Below are 19,615 nucleotides of genomic sequence, written 5' to 3'. Positions count from 1 at the left end.
TATCTGTAATGATGTTCTTGACTATGGATAAGGTGAATGGGAATTATATATTGTCAATTTATTAGTACTACATTCAGATATGCATATTTACTCCAGTTAAAATATTAATTATAGGTAATAATTAATGGTTATACGGTGGCAGGAGTCCCTATTGTTGGACCTTTATCCGCCCATTATTTTAGGCTTTGTCTAGATTCTCTTTGCTAAGAAGTTGAAAGGGATGATAGTAGAATTAAATACGAAGAGTATAAACCTTATGAATAATATGCAAATGCATAAGTCAAGAAACAGCTTTTATGTAATATTCATAAGAGGATAATATTAGTAAATTAAGAAATATATACACATGCTGCAATCTCTAATATAGAGCTGGTGATTGAATAGCTCTTTGTTGGAAGATTTTAGAAATGCAGGTTATATAAAATAAGGTAGAATATCAGTGGACAAATAATCATAAAAATATATTTGACTGGTAAACTGCATATAAGGAAGACATACAATATATATACCTGCATACATCAAAAAAACAAGTAAATGTATAAGTTAAATTGTACATGGGTTACTTGCTCTAATGGCCTTAACCTGGTATGTGACATTAATAGAACCTGCTGGAGGGACAGATTTTTCTCCCAGAAGTTACCAAACCTTTGGAACAGACTCCCATTTCATGTCAAGCAGAACACCTCATTGGCCCTCTTCAAATGCATATGATTGGATGGGCAACCATAAGTTCACCCCAGGCATTCCATCTATGTCCTTCTTAAACAGGGGTGATAACTCCTGAATGTGGAAATAAAGATAACATTTGGCTAGGCTTGTAAGGGCCCTAGAGCCATTAGCCTAGCAACATCCTATGATCCTATGATCTTATAAGGTCTCATATAATTTTCACAGAAAATTACATAAAATGTATTCAAAAAGGTCCAGAAAATTGAAATATGGTTACATGAACTTTGAAACTTTTTGCATATTGTATACCAATGGATCCACTAAAACTAACTGAAATAACTCATTTCATAAGTCAGAGCTGAAATGTGAGTGTTTTATTGGTAAGTTAATTATTTTATGTTTATAGAAAGTAGAGTAGATTTTTCAAGATGTTTGAAACTCGGTGAGGAGAATGTTGTTTAAATGATCATTACGAAACTTTTAAATACACTGTGAAACTTTTTAACTCTGAGTAGCAAGATAATCTCTTTAAACTTAGTAATGCACAGGTTTTTAAGAAATTAATTTAATGAGTTAAAGGAATTTTCGATATTTTGATATTTATCATACTAAGGGTGTTACACACATTTAAGGTATAGACAATGCTACTTTTAAAACTATTTCAGAGCTTTTGTTAGAGTTAAAAAATATGTATATATCTTTCAGCATGATAAATGAATATATGCATTTACTTTCCTATTGTATAATAGCTTGGTAAGATTAAATTGCCTGTCACATGTAAGTTTACTGATAACCTTATATTTTCATGTCCCACTTAGTTCTACTTGTACATTTAAAGATTTAGTTATAATAATGTTAAATGAGCAAACAATTTGGAAATATTTAATAGATAATTATACTGTCATCACATTACATTATTTGTTAGATTATTTAGTGTTTGTGATAAACAGTGGATTATTACACTTTAAGTAGTAATTGGGGATAGTTTTAAATGGCAAAATATACAATTAATTTATTACTACCACAAAGGAATACCAGTGAAAAACAGCTCTGCTTTCCACCAAAATGGATTTTATTATACAAAATTTCTTTCTCTCTGAGAAAGAGATTTTGTATAATAAAATCCATTTTGGTGGAAAGTAGAGCTGTTTTTCACTGGTATTCCTTTGTGGTAGTAATAATTGGATATATCTCATTTTTTGTTGTTAAAATATACAATTAATTTAGTTGTACCTTTCATGTTTAGCTTATATACAATATTATATTAATTATTTGTAGGTCATAGTAGCTTTTGGCAAATTCGTGATGGACTTTTAGGTTTGGGTTGGTAGCAAGAGAGTTTAGTAGTTTGCCTATTTGATAGGCAAACTAGGAACTTTGGCGTCTATGGTAGATTGTGTTTTATCAGTAAAATATATGGTTGCAGTTGTACATTTGTTTCTCTTTTTGTCACTTACAAGTTTTAGTAGTTCACTTTGTAGAAAGTAACAAATTAAAAAATCTATTTTTGTTACTTACAGGTTTTAGTAGTTTAGTTTGTAGAAAGAAAGAATTTAAAAAATGTGGAAAGTTAAGATATTGGTACAGGAATACATTATAGTTTTTTATACAGCAACAATATGGTGGATAGATGTATGATATTATCTCATGGTAAAATAAATCTGCTCAAATGCACAGTATAGTTTTAATCTATTTTCTATTAATGTAAATGGATTAAATAATGGCAACAAAAGAAAATCATTAACAAAATATAGAAAATTCTTGCAAGAGACTCTCTTGATAGATAAAGATATTCAATATCTAAATAATTTAGGCCATGAAATGTTATCATCTGTTTTTTTAACAAGAAGAGGTGAGAAACTGCTATACTTCAGAGAAAATCTGCTGTAATGCCTAGTGTCAAGGAAGATATAAATGATCCCAAAAGAATGTATACATTTGTAGTAATTAAATATAATAGCAAACTGTGTACACCAACTACTTTTTATTGGATCCCTAGAAGAGGCACAAGAGTGGCTAAAGATAACTTAAACTTATTAAAAAATAAGTGTAAGGGTAATCTAATTTTAGCTAGCAATTTTAAATGCATATCTAGTATGGAAGATACACATGGACAGTAGTAAGCTATAATTCTAGCATCAGTTAAAGTAGTAAAAAGAAGGGTTAGTAATAATAATTTAGTTGATTTAATAGTAAAAGCAGAAGATAAGCCATTGTTTTTTCACCCATTACTCTTATGTATAAGGGACACAAACTAGAATTAACATGGTTTATGCTTCCACAGATTTGTTTAATAAAGTTGATTATTTTAAAACTATTCCTTGTCCTTTATCTGATCAAGTATTAATATATCAATGGATGTAAGAAATGTTCAGATTATTTACAGAATTCTGCTATATATGATTAAATTAAAAGAGTATAAGAGTTACCTTAATAAACAAATTGAGAATTTCTGTCTTTGAATGATGATGGTCAGGTTAGTAAAGACATACTGTGGGGCTCTTTAAAATGCATATTAAGGATAGAATGGAAAAATGGTCTAATAATAAAATGAAAGAGTGAGATAAACAATTATTAGAAATACAGGATAATATACATAATGTGAGATTTGAACAACAAACAAAGAAATTGGATAATACTGAAATCATTAAAAAACTAATGGCAAAGTATCAATTGATTTTAACACATAAAGTGGATATAAAATTGCACAGTTATGTAAATGACTCAAAAAATTATCTCAGAATACCTAATAAAAGTAAGATATTAAGCAAATGAGCACAAGTTAATTATGTTCAAAATCCTCACATTAATAAGATTGCTTCTGACATAGGGGAAATGCTTAATATTTAAAAACAAATTAAACCACAAAATAATTATATGTGGAGAAACTATTAATTCTTTCTATACATGGGGAAATGGAGATAACACTGACAAAACCTATTTATGAATATAATTGGCCCTAGGCGTGAGTGTGTGCATGTGTGTGCCTTCCGTGGAAGGTCGGGTGCCGGGCTGGCAACTCAACACTGTAAAACTCCACTGCCAATCATGAGCAGACAAGGTGATCAGCTGTGGTGACCCCTAACCTGGAAAAGCAGAGAGAGAGAGAGAGAGAGAAAGAGAATTAGGTCATCAGGAAGGGTTATGAAAATAATGCTTTGTATAATCACTCCCTGTCACATTCAAGTCACAACAGTTTTTTTATTTGTAGTTTTGGAACAAATATTGTTGAATTCATGGGGTGGAGCTTGGGAGACTTTAATTGAATATAGGGAGCTACAATGGCAATTGTAATGAAATGTGGGTATGTCGCCAGATTTAAATGACTATATTTACATTAGTAGTATCCTTATACTAAGGGCAGTTAACTTGTAAAATTGTGAAATCAAGTATGTAAAAATAATAATATAGATATTTTAGGGATGTTTTATGCACTTACATTAGATGCATTTTACTTCCTTATATTAGATGCACTTTTATGTTTATTTTAAATTTGTTTAAATCAAATACTCTTTAGAGAAACTTAATCAATTAACATGTATAATATCAGTTGTTTGTTAACTGTTTAAATATTATTTTATTGTTTTCAGGGAGCTTTAAGTGAATCATTGAATGCAATTGTTATTTTATTTGTATGGAGTTTTATAATTGGTTGATTTAAATTGCATGGTATGCTTGGTTTTAAATATTAGGAGAAATGTTTACTTTTATTTAGTTCTGATGAAGTCTGAGTATTTGGAATGATGAAAGGGTTTAACTAATAAAGTTCAGCATCTAGTAGACTTGTACAGTGGCTGGTTCCTGTGCTTCTTCACTGTGTTTTTGAAGGCAGAATTTTTTTTTCAGTTTTTAAAAATAATTTGCACCAGGATCTTAATAAAGATAAAAATAATAATCCAGATGATTGCAAAATTGATAAGTATTTAAATACAACAATTTACTAATAAACTTAATGATCAGCAAATGTCTCTGTTGAATAAGCCTATTACCCAAATAATAGTTAAAGACATTAAAAAAAATAAAAATGGCAAAGCTTCATTGTTAGATGGTTTAAGTATGGAACTATATAGTCTGTTTCAGTTAAATATTTTAGAATTAGTGAGCACAGTTTTCAAGATAATTCGGAGTGACACAATAATTCCTCCATCATGAAGATTTTCTGTAATCTCACCTACACATAAACAAGGAAAGGATAAAAAAGTTAATTTTTCTCATATGGACCTATGCCATAATTAAATGTATATTATAAAATATGTACTTCCATCTTCACTGTAAGATTAAGAGTTATAGTAGATAAATTAGTTAATAAAGATCAAACAGGATTTACAGTTAGGAGATTAACTTAAGACAGCAATAAAGGGTAGTAATCTTAGATTTAACAAATGGAATGAAGAAAAGATGACTCCAATTAGTTTAGATATTGAGAGATCTTTGATTTTGTAAATTGGAACTACTTATTTAAAACTTTGGAAGCATTTGCATTTCCAAAACAATTTATTGGAATATTAATAAGAAAACTTGTATAGAGGTATGATGTGAGATATTGCCATCTGTGTCAGGGAGAATAGGGCAGTCCATGTGTAACATATCCCAACATGGCTAGCTGGAGTTTTGTGGATGGTTTGTATGATTTGACTGTCACACTGACTTGTATGGACACTTGTGTTAAAAATGTATACGTTTAAACAAAGAATTCTGGAAGGGAAGAGTGGAAGTGTTTGAAATTGTTCTATAGCTTTCAGATACTGCAGCATATCTTAGCAAAGTTCTGAGTGTGTATTATACCAGAGTTAGGTGATCAAATGTGATATCATTCTATGACCAGAGGTGATGAAATTCACACAGCAGTTTGTTTTATTTTGTTTGATTTTTTTTTTGTTTTGTTTTTTTTTTTTTTGGAACCGGATATAAAGATCTATGTCAGTTATCACAAACAGTTAGTTGGGTTATCACAGTTCAGTTCAGTTTTATTAAGAAGGTCATCACCTTGGCTTGTTGAAGTAAGTATCTAATCTTGCATTACTGTATTAATTAAGTTAGCTAAGGAACAGTTATTTTTTTAGATAGTCAGGAATGCAATGAGATTAGTTAAGTATTGTTCTTCTGCATATGTTTGAATCTGTCCGACTGTGTTATTTTTCTTCTCCTATGATTGAAACTCTGGTGTTATTTTACTTAGATATTTAGTATTCTCATGTTTCCTATTTTATTATTTATTATTAAATATTTAACCTTTCATTGTGGCTGGTCTTTTAGAGAATTTTTTTCACATCTTCAGAGTACTTGTGTTTATTTTAGTGATGCCTTGAATACCCTTGTAAGAGCCTTACAGTGGATGACTGGTGGCAGTGTGGTTACACTATAGTCTGGGCAGAGGGGACACAGCTAGCAAAATCTCTATCATCCTTTCCCAGGAGTGTGTGTGTGTGTGTGTGTGTGTGTGTGTGTGTGTGTGTGTGTGTGTGTGTGTGTGTGTGTGTGTGTGTGTGTGTGTGTGTGCGTGAAATTCAAACACCCAGGTGTGGGTGTGTCAGCTACTTGGAACAGGGGCATGGTGCTCCAAACTGAGTCTTGTTTGGGATCTGGTGAGACATAGCATCCAGTCCCAGGTCTGGAGTGTGTTCCCTGTGTGCTCTTGGTGGAAACTGTGCTTGATGCAGAGAGATGCATTTGAAGATATTGTGTAAATCCATTCCTGTTTTTAGTGACTGTCTCCCACCAGTGTCAGTGGTGGGGATTGAGGCTACTTGATTACTGGCGTGGGGAAGAGAGGCCATCACAAGAGATTCCAAAGCATATATTAAAATTGGATCTTACATTTCTCAGGGATTCACTTTAAACAAAGGTACAAAACAAGTATGTCCCTTGTATACTCTACTATTTGCATTAGTTATTGAATCCTTAGCTAATAGTATACAAAACAGTGATGACATTGATAGTTTTTCAATTAATAAGGATTGTCAATCTAAATTACAACTTTTAGCAGATGATATTTTACTAACTATAGGTGATTTAAACTATTCAATTGAAGAAATAGATGAGGAAATTGGAAATTTTCAAGAAGTATAGCTGTAAAAATGTAATAATAATGAAACGTTAGTGTTAAATCAACTACTGGATAGTAAGTTTAAAATTAAACATAAATATAATTAGGAAGGACAAGAATTAAATATGTAGGAATAAAAATCTATCAAGATGTAAGAGTATTAATCATAATTTTGAAAAAAAATTAAGAAATATTACTCCTTATTAAAATATGGAATCGGTGTTTTCCCTTTGATGCTTGGCTAGTTCTTATTAGAATGATTATATATATATATGTGTGTGTGTGTGTGTGTGTGTGTGTGTGTGTGTGTGTGTGTGTGTGTGTGTGTGTGTGTGTGTGTGTGTGTGTGTGTGTGTGTGTGTGTAGATATATATATATATATATATATATATATATATATATATATATATATATATATATATATATATATATATATATATATATATATATATATAAAATCTAAGATTATTTGTATAGTGTATTCAGTAGTTTTAATACCTTACAAAAATATTGAAAGAAAATGGAAAAATGTTAATTTCATTCTTATGGTACCCAAAATGTCAAATAAATGCTCGTAAAAATAATATTACACTTTTGGAATAATGTCACATGAACCTCCCTGACATAGAATCTTATTCCATTGTAGCAGATTTTAACTCTATTAATCTCTGGTTAAACTCAACTTATACCAGTCAATGGGAAGCTATTCAGGAACAGATTATACTGAATTCTTATAAGGTTATTAAATATGATAAATTAGAAGTATGTAACAATCTTTATATTTGGTTAATAAAACATACCTTAGAAGGAATTCATTTCAAGTCTTTAGACTCTATAAATGAAATCAATTCTAAAAACATTTTCATAAGTATAAAACAAGAACCAAACAAATGAACCCAAAAATAGCTGAGTACTCCAGTTTTATAAAATGTAGATTTTATTGCTACATAAGCACTTTTGCAGTCTGACTGCTTCTTCGGATGTAATTCAAGCAATGAATAAAACTCATTAAATACTCCACCTCTACAAATCAATTGGTCACATGACAAATTTAAATAATTTCTTAAAAAAGTATTGACACAAATGCACTCCTATCTAAATTCCTGACCCAGCTTCTACCTTAGTTAAAATATCATTATGACCATATGAAATACTGTTCATATTTTTTAAATTATAACATACATTAACCTATCTACAATATATGCATATGCATGTATATCTTAATATATACATACATACATGTACATATGTACATACATAAGCATGATATCGTACATACATTTATAAACCATTAAAATACAATATATATGCACACAAAAAATTTTTCTTCATCTATGTAGAGGTCTTGCTTTTAACTTAGGTCTAATAGGAACCCTATTATTCAGACTATGTTCATAATCACCCCTAAGCCTAATTATCCACTTTGCTTCAAGCTGTTCAGTCAGGTTTCTGATATCACCACCTCTGATATTTTCAAAAATCCTACCAATGACCATAAACATAAATATATGCATACTATCAGTTTTGTGGAAATGTTTGGAAAGTGCACTAACATTATTTATTTTATTAATATGATAGCAGTGTCCTTTTATTCTCTCTTTTAAAGCTCTAGCTGTCTTTCCTATGTAAAATTTAAAGCAGACTTTATGATATGCAAAATAGACAACATGAGCAGAGTGACAATTATAATGGGTGACTTTAATGTGGACTGCTCTCCTGCAACTCTCAAAATCCCTCTGGCCACATTAACCTACATGGTTTCACACAAACAGTCCAATCTTAGACTAGAGCAGACAAAACATCAAATAAACATTCAGTCCTAGACAGAATACTTACAAACAGGCCAAATTTATTTTTATACTATTGCTGTCTCCCAGACAGCCTGAGTGACCATATTCCAACCTAATTCTCCGATACCAAATAAATCCCCTTAAACTTACCACCTACCACTAAGTCTGAGATAAGAAAAAATGTATCCTCCAAGACTTCATAACTAGTTTAAAAAAATGCAAGTGGGCACCACTCAAAGATCTCCCTTTAGATGCTGCAGTTGAATACTTTAACTCACCTTTCCTCAATATCCTAAACATCTTGGCCCCCTAGAACATTAAGGATAAAATCCAATTATGTCTCCAAAGAAACAAGATCTCTGTTAAAAACTAGAGATAAGGCCTGGGAGAAATGGTTCAACAACAAAACTACAACTAACAAACATACATATCTGTTACTACAAAATAAAGCTAAAAACATACTAGACAGGGCAAAATAAATTACTATAGCTCTGTCCAATAAAAAAAAAAGATCAAAGAGCCCCACAAAAATTCTGGGCTGCCATCAAAAAAAAAAAAAACTACAGCCAGAACAAACTAGTACTCCCTCCCTGACACTCACTGATACTAAAGACAACATAGCTTCACAATTTAACAGATACTTAATTGAATCCATGCTAGCTCTCAAAAACAGTAATTGTTCTCCCCTATCCAGACTCACATAGTACCCACACTAGATCCCAGTAACTCGTCTTTCCAACCTGTCCCAATAAACATCATAATTAAATATCTCAAAAGGCTTAAACCTAGTATACGTGTTGTCAACTATCTACCTGTCAAATATCTAAAAATCACTGCATAAGCAATCTCCTATCCAGTATCCATATTAATAAATTGATCCATCTCAGAACAAGTTGCTAAAATTTGGAAATTATCACGTAATATCTCACTAAATAAAGGTAGAAACTTGACAGAATTATCAAATTACTGTACAATAGTTATATTATCACCATTGTCAAAAATACTTGAGAGGTGCATTCATTCACAAATCGTGACCTATCTAACAATCAACAGTCTTCTATCTAACATTCATCATGGTATCTGTCCTAATCATAACACTATCACTGCCCTTCTTAACTTTACTAACATTATTAACCACCATTGCAATGATGGCAGTTTAGTTTCCTCCATCTTTCTTGATCTATCCAAAGCTTTTGATACTGTCTCCCATTCTAAACTCTTAAGTACACTCTCGGGAGTTAAACTTAGTCATTCTGCACTCACTTGGTTCCAGAAATATCTAACTGGACACCAGCAAGCTGTAAAATGACAAAAATCTCTCTTCATTACTGCCTGTAACCTTGGGGGTTCCACAAGGATCTATTCTGTGCCCTCTCTTTTTTATTATCCTTACTAACAATCATCATACTGCCACTCCACTTGCCTCTGTAGTTCAATATGTGGATGATTCCACCCTGATTTGTGCTTCCCCAACACAACAAAAACTCAAAAAAATCACCCAGTGGTCATTTAATGCTGCGGAATCTTGGCTAAACAATGCACAACTTATACTTAACCCTACCAAAACAAAGCTCATGCTTTTCTATCCATCTAGAGCTGCAAAACCCACCCACCATTCAATATCTCATTATTAAAACATACAATTATTTCTCCAGTTTCCCAAACAGAATTACTTGGAGTGGCCATTGATCATAATATAAAATTCAACTTACATAAATCACAGACCATAAAAAAAGTTCACAAAAACTAGGAATCCTGTACAGAAATAGACACTTTCTAAATTAATCTTCAAAGGCCACTATAGCAAGACCCCATCTTATCTTTACCCTTGAGTTTTACTGAGTTAAATGAAATTAGCCTGGAAATTCATGACTCGACTTTATCAAAAGAAATTATATTTGTATTATCTGTCATACCAGTTGTAAACACCCATAACACAAAGAAGAATATATAACTTTCTTTTCATCATATTCATCAAAAAACTCAAAAGACGTATTAATGTACAGGAGCTACAGTGTTCAGTTTCAAGACCAGTCCTTTTCAACCTTTTATTTTGGCAAGCACACAAACCTTTTCTGTGGCCAAGTTCTGTAAGAAAGTGCCAAACAGGCTGTGCCAGCAAATCTCTTAATAATCACTCCCCCAACCAGTTAAGTAAAGCTAAAGAGCCTTAAAGAAATCCTGTCTGTTAAAATAAGGCATGCAGTGTTGAAAGATTCACTTACCATTTCCAGGGCCAGTGTTAGCATTTTGAGGGCCCCAAGCAAATGCCAAGTTGGGACCCCCTGGGCACTTCCAGTCTAAGTATCACCCTGTCACTGCCACCCCTCCTATCCATCCTTTTAGTTCAGACTGCATACTTTTAGGAGTGGTGCGTGCAGACTGACATGTAGCTACAATGCTCTTACATTAATAGGGCTACACACCACACTGGCATTTAGCTGCAACAATGATACATTACCACAACTATATGCACATGGCTGGCCAAAGGTGAAATGGAACCCCAGGCACTGCCTACTGTTTCAGCCCCCCCTCCTAAAACAAAAACACACACATACACACATCCTCTAGAGCTTCCCAGTGTTTCTCCCAATGTTGGGCTTCCAACATCAAGCACATTACTTTTTTCTTCCATTTCTCACATTTTACCTTTTTTCAGCTTTTTCAGGAAGCCATAAACTTTATATATGCTCTGAAGTGCTTCTTAAGATTTTTTTTTCTTTTTATAAAATGTTCTCATCCAATGACAGCTTGAACAGAAATTATGATTAAGGAAAGAAATTCAGTGCTTCCATTCTGCTTTAGTTTTCCTTGTATCCTTTCAACACACCTTTCCTGACCAAGACAGCGCAGCAATAACCGTTTGGAAATAACAAAATTATGCAGGTGTCCCCCGAAGCCATAAGGGTTGTAGATGCTCTTGCATGCATTGTAGAGCACTTCCCAACCTTTTAATTAAATGGTGGCCTAAACAAAAATCATAATTAAGATAAAGAATGTCAGTCTTATTTTTTCATTCAGTGAAGACATAAGCTGTGCCCTAGGCTTAATGTTCAAAGCTGACAAAATAGTAGTTCACAATAAACTAACAAGCCAATTGTTGTGAGGATACACAGATCCTGTATGTGAATACAGCCTGACTCCCTAATCCCCCAAAAGACAGTCACTGCCTATGCAGCCCTCTGTTGTTAGACTGGGATGAAAGCAAAGGTTCAAATGGTCACAGTCATGTATTTCAAGTGATTGCTAAAATACCTATACATAGCATGCCTCTTCACTCCTCAATCCTAATAACCAAAGGCAACCACCTGTACATGTGCCTGATGTTTGATTGTGAGGAAAGTGAAAAAAATAATGATTGCAGTAAAGTATTTTACTTTGTTGTTCCTAAGCAGTACTCTGCCCCTACAGGGGTTAAAGTAACTTTCTTTGTACACTTCTGAGGTCTGTTAGAAAAGTAAAGGAAACAATGACCATGCAATCCTAGCCCTCACATTACCTACAGCAAATTTCTGTACACAAACATCACTGCAGGGTTGGCATTAGAATGGGTGCGGTTGAGAGCAGAGGCCATTACTAGTTGTATCCTAACAGGGTCATATCACAGCCCCAATCAGGTTAGAGAGTATAATCAGAAAATGAAAGCATTTTTTCTCCTCATTTTTCTCCAACCAGAAACAGCTTTTGAGGGGCTCCCACAAGGATGATTAAGGGAGCCCTCTTGTATTCATTTATACATTCTGGGAGTGGGGGGCCACCAGATTCTTAGAAGATCTAAGTGTCTGAATGTTCTGTGATATATTTTATGCCTTACAACTGAAATATAGTTACTTGTTAGCTGCATTTTTTATTCATACCCAAAAGAATAATGTGTGTGTCCTGGCATTATCGGATGTGTGCGCTGAAAAAAATCAGTGACATTAGCTTCATAGGCTCACAGGAGGTTCTAGGCTATGGCTCTAAGGCGTTTACAAACCTAGCCATGTAAAAAAAAACCATGTACCCTAACTGGCTATAGTTAGATGGTCATTATTTGTAGAGTGATTCTGTGATGAGCACAGACTTCCCCTGTCACTGTTTACACACACACACACACACACACACACACACACACACACACACACACATATATTATTTACAGGCACATGTGCATAAGTCACAGCGATACTTGTTTTGTACATATTTCACCAAATAGCAATACATTGTTAAACACTGCTACTGCCACTCCAGGTCAGTGACTGCTGTTTTAAACAGCATTCATCAAACAGCAGCAGGGATAAGTAATTTTTATTTACCCCACTGAGGAATAAATGAATACCTGATTTCACAGATATTATCTGATTTTGCCTCATAATTTTGTTCTGGCTCAATAAATCAAGTCATCAGGCTTTTATACTTATTATTATTCAAAAATGCTTGCTGATGCAAAATCTGTTATTCTAGTAACTTTTTAAGTGAATTAGAGTAATATTTAAAATGTGTTTCTTATTTTGAGCCTTTATTCGGCTTTGTTTATAGCTTTGAGAAGAATTCTTCAGCAAAGACGTTAACAGTTATAGTATCTGGTGTTCTGCCAGTATTTATAAAACTCCCTAAAAGAGAAACCATTCCTGAAGACCAGAAGCATCATTTCTTCTTAAAACCGTAGGTGTGAACTGAAATCAGTCACTCTGGACAACTGACCTCTTTAGTGCTTACCTTGTTCATGTTCATTACCAGCTTTATCCTAACAGGGTCATATAACTGTCCTGTTAAGGTTAATGAGTGCAATCAAAAATTAATACATTTTTTTCTCCTTATTTTTCCACAACCAACAGCAGCGTTTGTGGGGCCCCCACACAGTCAAAGATGATTAAGGGGTCCCCCTGCAGCCACAGACATTGCAGGTACCTAAAGCTGGCTGTGTTGTTACTTTATGGAAAGGATGTCCTCCAACAGGGTTTAACTAAGACAGGGGCATTATGTCAGTGGTAAAATAATTAATGGAATTGCAAAGGCCTCTTATGTGACAAAACACTGTTACTATAACAAAAAAAAAATCTTTGAATTTTGAAGAGATATAAATAAAAGTTATTGTTACCCGCCTGGTTTATTAAGTATACACGCTTGCTGTACTAGTTTTTGTTGGTTTGAGAGACATGTTAAAAAATATCAAGATAGGATAACTTGCTCTGGTTGGGGCCCTCCCCAGAACTAGGGGTCCTCCAGCAACTGCAGGGTTCGCTGGTGCCTAAAGCCAGCTATGACCATTTCTTATTTGCGCTTTATATTTTAATAAAAGGACTACTTAATAAGTTCACAGCTACAGTTTAGAGGTTTTTGAAGTTATTTGAGTTACTGCTCACAGAGGTAATAAGCCAATCACTTCCAACTGTGGTCAGACTCCCACTTCCCTGAGATTCTAATGTGTGTGTTGCCATCTACATTAGGTAGCCTATCCTCTGCTATATCATTTAGCATTATATATGACTTTTTATTTTTAATAGATATAATTTTATTTTTCTTTCCTTTTTTTCTGAAGTAACCAGCTTAGTCAATCTGTTAGTATCAAATTACACATGTGCAGACTGATTATCTCACACTAATGTATGAATCTGCTCACTTTGATGTACAGCCATCCTCAATTCTATAGCCACCCCAGATAATTTACTTTATAATTTCACCTCTCCTCAAAATTCCTACTTAACAAACTTCTCTCATTTGAGTTTCATGTACTTATACAGTTCACTAACCCTATAAACTCAACTTCTTATTCACTTTTCCTTCTACCAGTTATGCAGCATATCTGGTCACTAGCTCCTTTTTATAGATTTAGCATCCTATGGATCTGGCAAGATTGTTAATGTCTTCATCTCATGTACATAATGTAGAGGGTTTGATTCTGACTTCAGATTAACAGGCTAGACTTATAATAGTTTTCACACTGATTACCTAGTATTAACCAGAATGTGATATCTCTTAGTTTGTCTGGTTAAGCAATATGGTAAACTGAAAGTTGGTTATAAAAAGAAAAAATATAATTCACACCCAGGGAAGTTTATATGGTCTGAGGAAGCCCTTTTGGGGAGAAAGTGCTTACCAATGTCTGATATGGTGAATTAAAGATTTTATTACGATTTACTTGGATCTTCTACTTGGTGGACATTTGTTTTTCTGAAGGCTACGTTATTTTACTTGTCTCCAGCTTTGTTCGCTCTGACACCAGTGTTTGATGTTCTGAAAGTTGGTCATGTCTGGTTAAATCCCAGTTACACATTAAAAGAATACAGGGTGTAAATAATATGTTTTATATGGACTGCCTCAAAGCCCTGTCCCTGTCCCTGTACTCGGTCTTCTACAGACTACTGAGGGTTGATATATGCCTACTGTACAAGAAATTCTCCAATCCAGACCTGAAGGATCTGCTAAACATTTGCAAAACAAACAATACTAGAAATACCAGATCTATGGATGTAAACTTCATATGTGATGTAAACCAAACAGGATGGAGGGATAGCTATGTGTTTCAGAGATTACACCTTCTCTCGAACAGATTCCCCATTCATGTGAAACAGAACTCTTTCCAATGCATATTTAAATATAGTTTGGACCAATGGATGGGAATTCAAAAATGCACCCATGGCTTGTTGCCTGTGACCCTTATGGATGGGGTACTTTGTACATGCTGTAAGTGACAGGCATATACCAAAGCCATTCTAGCCTGAGCATTGATAATTGGGAAAATTGGCTGAGCAACCTCATATGATCCTATCCTTTGCAATATTTCAATTTGATAGACCAATTTTATAAATCCATTTAAAGAACAAACCATAGCACTACACTCCCTATCCAACCTTCCTCAATGTACATCCCTTGTACAAAATTTGTAACATCTAACTTATATTCAGTATAGATACTCAAATATTCATCAGTACAAAAACTTTACAACTGCATTAACCAATTCCTCTTAAAAGTCATATCCCAAAGCACTATCTTTCTTTCCTTCATATTGACAATCTTCAGCTATTTTTAATAAACCTACCAGCCCTTCCTTATCACACAGTATTTTTCTACTACCCACCACTTCATCCTACACATTCCCATCTACCCTCCTACAACATCACCCTACTTCCCAGAATCCTACAAGACTTTACGTAGCTCTTTCTAGGTATGTAAACGATTTCCATCTCTTATTCTGCCTTCTTATCTAAAACTCTGTCATGTCTCTCTCTCCCACCATCCTTCCACCTTGCTCCTCCTATTATCACACACAACCTCATCCCACTTATTGTATTCATTATGCAGCTAGATATGTTCTCTTCCTATCACCATCTATTACCATCTGAAGCATCACATTCTCTTCCCATTAAATCCTAACTATACACTCATATTCCACATTTTCATTAGCTCTCCACATTGTTACATTGTAACTTTCCACCATTTTATCAATCCTCAGAACATAAACACTAATGTCTCCCACATTTCCAACACTACCTCCGCCTCAGAAGAAAACAGATGTTTATTCATACAAACTTCCATACAAAATCGTACTTTGTTTTTAATAAGTTGTGATATTCATCCTAACTCCACCTTCATTTCTTAGATTTCACTGACTTATGACCCTATCCTAGCTAGTCCTGCCATCATTATTATTGCTCCATCAGTTTCATCCACACACAGTCTCAGACTGTTTGTTTTCAACGTATAAAGCTTATGCAATGACATCTCCACACTACATCCATGAATTCTCTAACACTCACCTGATATTCTAATATTAACAGAGACTTGGTCAAAACCATCTACCATCAACAAAGAAACCTTGCCACCAGGATAAAATATCCTATGAATAGACTATCTCATCTAAAGAGCAGGCTGTGCAGTTATCATGTTTTCTAGCAACCATCAAATAAACACCTACCCCAAAGAAACAACACTCTTCCCAGTGCTGAAGTGCCAGTATATGTCCTGCAAATAAACAACCAGAAATATGTGTAATTCCATATATATATATATATATATATATATATATATATATATATATATATATATAGATGGGTCTACTTCAATAGACCGACTGCTCACTTAACTGACACCCTGTTGCCCAAGACGACAAGACTGACACCTTCAGAAGACCAACATCTGGAAGACCGACAGTTCACGCAAGGTAAGTAAACGCTTGGCCATCCTGATTAAATTAACTAAACTAAGCAAAACTAAACCCACCGATGTGGGGGGCTTTGCTCCCCACCCCCCCAACTAAATATACCAACTCCAAGAATGCCCTATCGTGAGAATAAGGGTTAAAGTTCAACAGGATGGCCAAGTGGATACTTACTTCACGTGAATCGTTGGTCTTCCGGATGTTAGTCTTCTGAAGGTTTCGGTCTTGTCGTCTTGTAAAACTGGATGTTGGGTAAGTGAGCAGTTGGTCTACTGAAGTAGACCCATATATCCCCACAGCACAGTCTAGTAAAATACCCACTATTAAGGCCATCATCTTTTGGACTTCCCCACATATCCAGTAAAGCAGTTCTGTAGTGTATGGAGCACTGCGATTATTTTCTGAACTCTGGAAAAAGGCAAATCAGTTAAGTGCTACTATAGTGCAAGACCTGATTTTAAGCAATGTAAGCCACCCCCTGCTTAACTTGCTAAGGCTGGGTCTTTAGACAGTCAAATCTGCCACTACAGAGCAGCAAATGACAGTGACAATTTGTTTCTGCCTGATGTCTGTACCAGTAATAAACTTCACTTTCGAGGGGAAATTCTTGGTATCCATGTCTTGAATATATAATAAGCAGGTTAAGATCAGTGACCCTCTCATAATCCTCTATATTAGGTAATGTGAATGCTAATTGGACCACTTGAAATTCCTTCTCCTCCATTACTGTGTAACTCTGTCTGCCTCAATCTGCCACCTTTACACTTACATTACTTGACTGGATTCTAATAAATATTGCAGGCAACATAAACAAAACAATAATTTTACCTGGCTATTTAATTGATCACCACCTCACCTATGTCATCCATATGTACTTTACTACATAAAATTAATTATGTATAATAATATCAGAAACCTCTCTAAATTAATAAAAGACATTTTCAACAAAATCTTTAGACACTGCAACTGAAGCACTTTATAACTGTTACCCCTTGATGGAACTATAGAACATTTCAATCATACCTTCTTATCCATATGCAGTGCTGATGGAACATTCAGAAGAAATGAGACAAATCGAACTCTGTCACATGGTTATTACTAACAAAAATAAAAAACTACTGACAAGACAAAGAGATAAGGCCTGGGGGACCTAGCAAGCTAACAAACTCCCTCAGATCTTTAATTTTAATGTACCCAGAGAAATATCAGCAGTATTTCTAGACAAAAAATACTTCTCTAATTATCATCAAAACTCTTTTGGTCAGGTAAATCTCAATGTCTAAAACCTTTCAAGCCAAGTCAACCCAATCCATTACCTAACAGTACATACTATGGCACTAACTCTATCTCTTATTCCCTCTATAACCCAAACCATACTTGCACAACTCAACCTATTCCAATCTCAAAAATGTGTATTAAAACCCACTACACTAGCCCCAACAACCTACCCACTGAAAATCTGAAGCTTGCTGCATACACAGTACCTCACAGCTATTTTCAACAATAGGAAAAACACCATATTCTGACACTCCAGAAGGCTGAAGTTATGGTAAGCTGACTAAATGCTAACCATTTGCTAACTTTGTTCACCCCAAAAGATATTTGAAAAATGAACCCATGCCAAACTTCTCTAATTCTTCCTGTCCAGTGACTTCATCTCTCCATCACAGGATGTTTATTATATCCTTGAATAGCTCAAACAGTGCACCAGTATCATTCATAAACACCACTCACCACCACAGAAACAACCTTAAACTAGTTTCTGCGATATTTTTTGACCTGTGTAAAGCATTAGATACAGTCTCTCACAATAAACTCCTCTATAAACTCACATATAGGCCCCTCCAATTCTTCTGTCTCCTGGTTTGCTTCTAACCAGTCAAATAGGTCACAAAGTAAAAAAGACAACAAGCTATATCCACCAATATTCTCATATAAAAGGAAATTCTGCAGGGCTCAAGTCCAAGCCACTTCCATTTAACATTTCTTATCAATAACCTACCCTTTAACTCAGATAATTCCTCCATCATTCAGTATATAGATGACTCCACCATTATTGATTTAGTGCATTTGCTTACTGTGAGAGTCTGACTAGACAGAAAGCTACCTCTATTCAGTAGATGACCTGTGGAGAAAAGCTTCAGAAAAATTGCAAAATTATATAAAGAAAAAGTAAACAGAGTATACAAGTAATTGATAAATATGCAAAATGTAAGCAAAGTATCATTCATTAACAGCAGCATCATGTAATGAACTATGAGACTTTTTTCCAGGGAGAAAAGCTCCAGAAAAAAATTTACATAAAGAACACAGTAAACAGAGTTGTGCAAGTAATTAACAGAGGTATTCAAGTAATCAAGATGTATACAGCATTTAAACAGAGTGCCATTATTTAATAAAAGCATCGCCTAATGTGCTAAGAAACATATTTGGAAAAGAACTTGGTAGAAGGAGAGAAAAGGAGGAAATGGGGGATTAGTAATAAGAGGTGAAGCAGAATATTTTAGGATAGGTAGAATAAAAGGAGGAGATATTGAACCACTAACTAAGGGTATAGTGCTTGGAAAGAACAGGAGGAAGTAAGGGGCGGGACATTTATCATCCAGGAGTTGTGCATGTAAAGAGGCAGTTGTCTTTTAAGTATTCTCTTGTTTGAGCCTTAAAAGTGTTTGTGTTTACTGTGTTTATTAGAGAGAAAGAGTGAGGGGGGGGATTCCACATTTTGGCCAGGAAAGTGTAATACAAAAAGTCACTAGCTGAGTTGTTAGCTTTTTCATCCCTCCAGTCCCTGACCCAAACAGTCTTCCAAAATGTGGAAAATTGGTTTTTGCAACACTGCCTCCTACTTAACCCCAAAAAAACTAAACTTCTCCTCTTTACTCCTACCCAAAAATCTCCCACTCCACTCTTCACTATCTCTTCAAATAATGCAACCTGTATTAACCCTGACAAGACCACGCGACTGCTAGG

The sequence above is a fragment of the Protopterus annectens genome, chromosome 14.part0, assembly GCF_019279795.1.
Source record: "Protopterus annectens isolate FY-2018-M chromosome 14.part0, PAN1.0, whole genome shotgun sequence".
Classification (NCBI taxonomy): Eukaryota; Metazoa; Chordata; order Ceratodontiformes; family Protopteridae; genus Protopterus; species Protopterus annectens.
The sequence above is the reverse complement of the archived record's forward strand: the minus strand, read 5'-3'. Positions refer to the sequence as shown.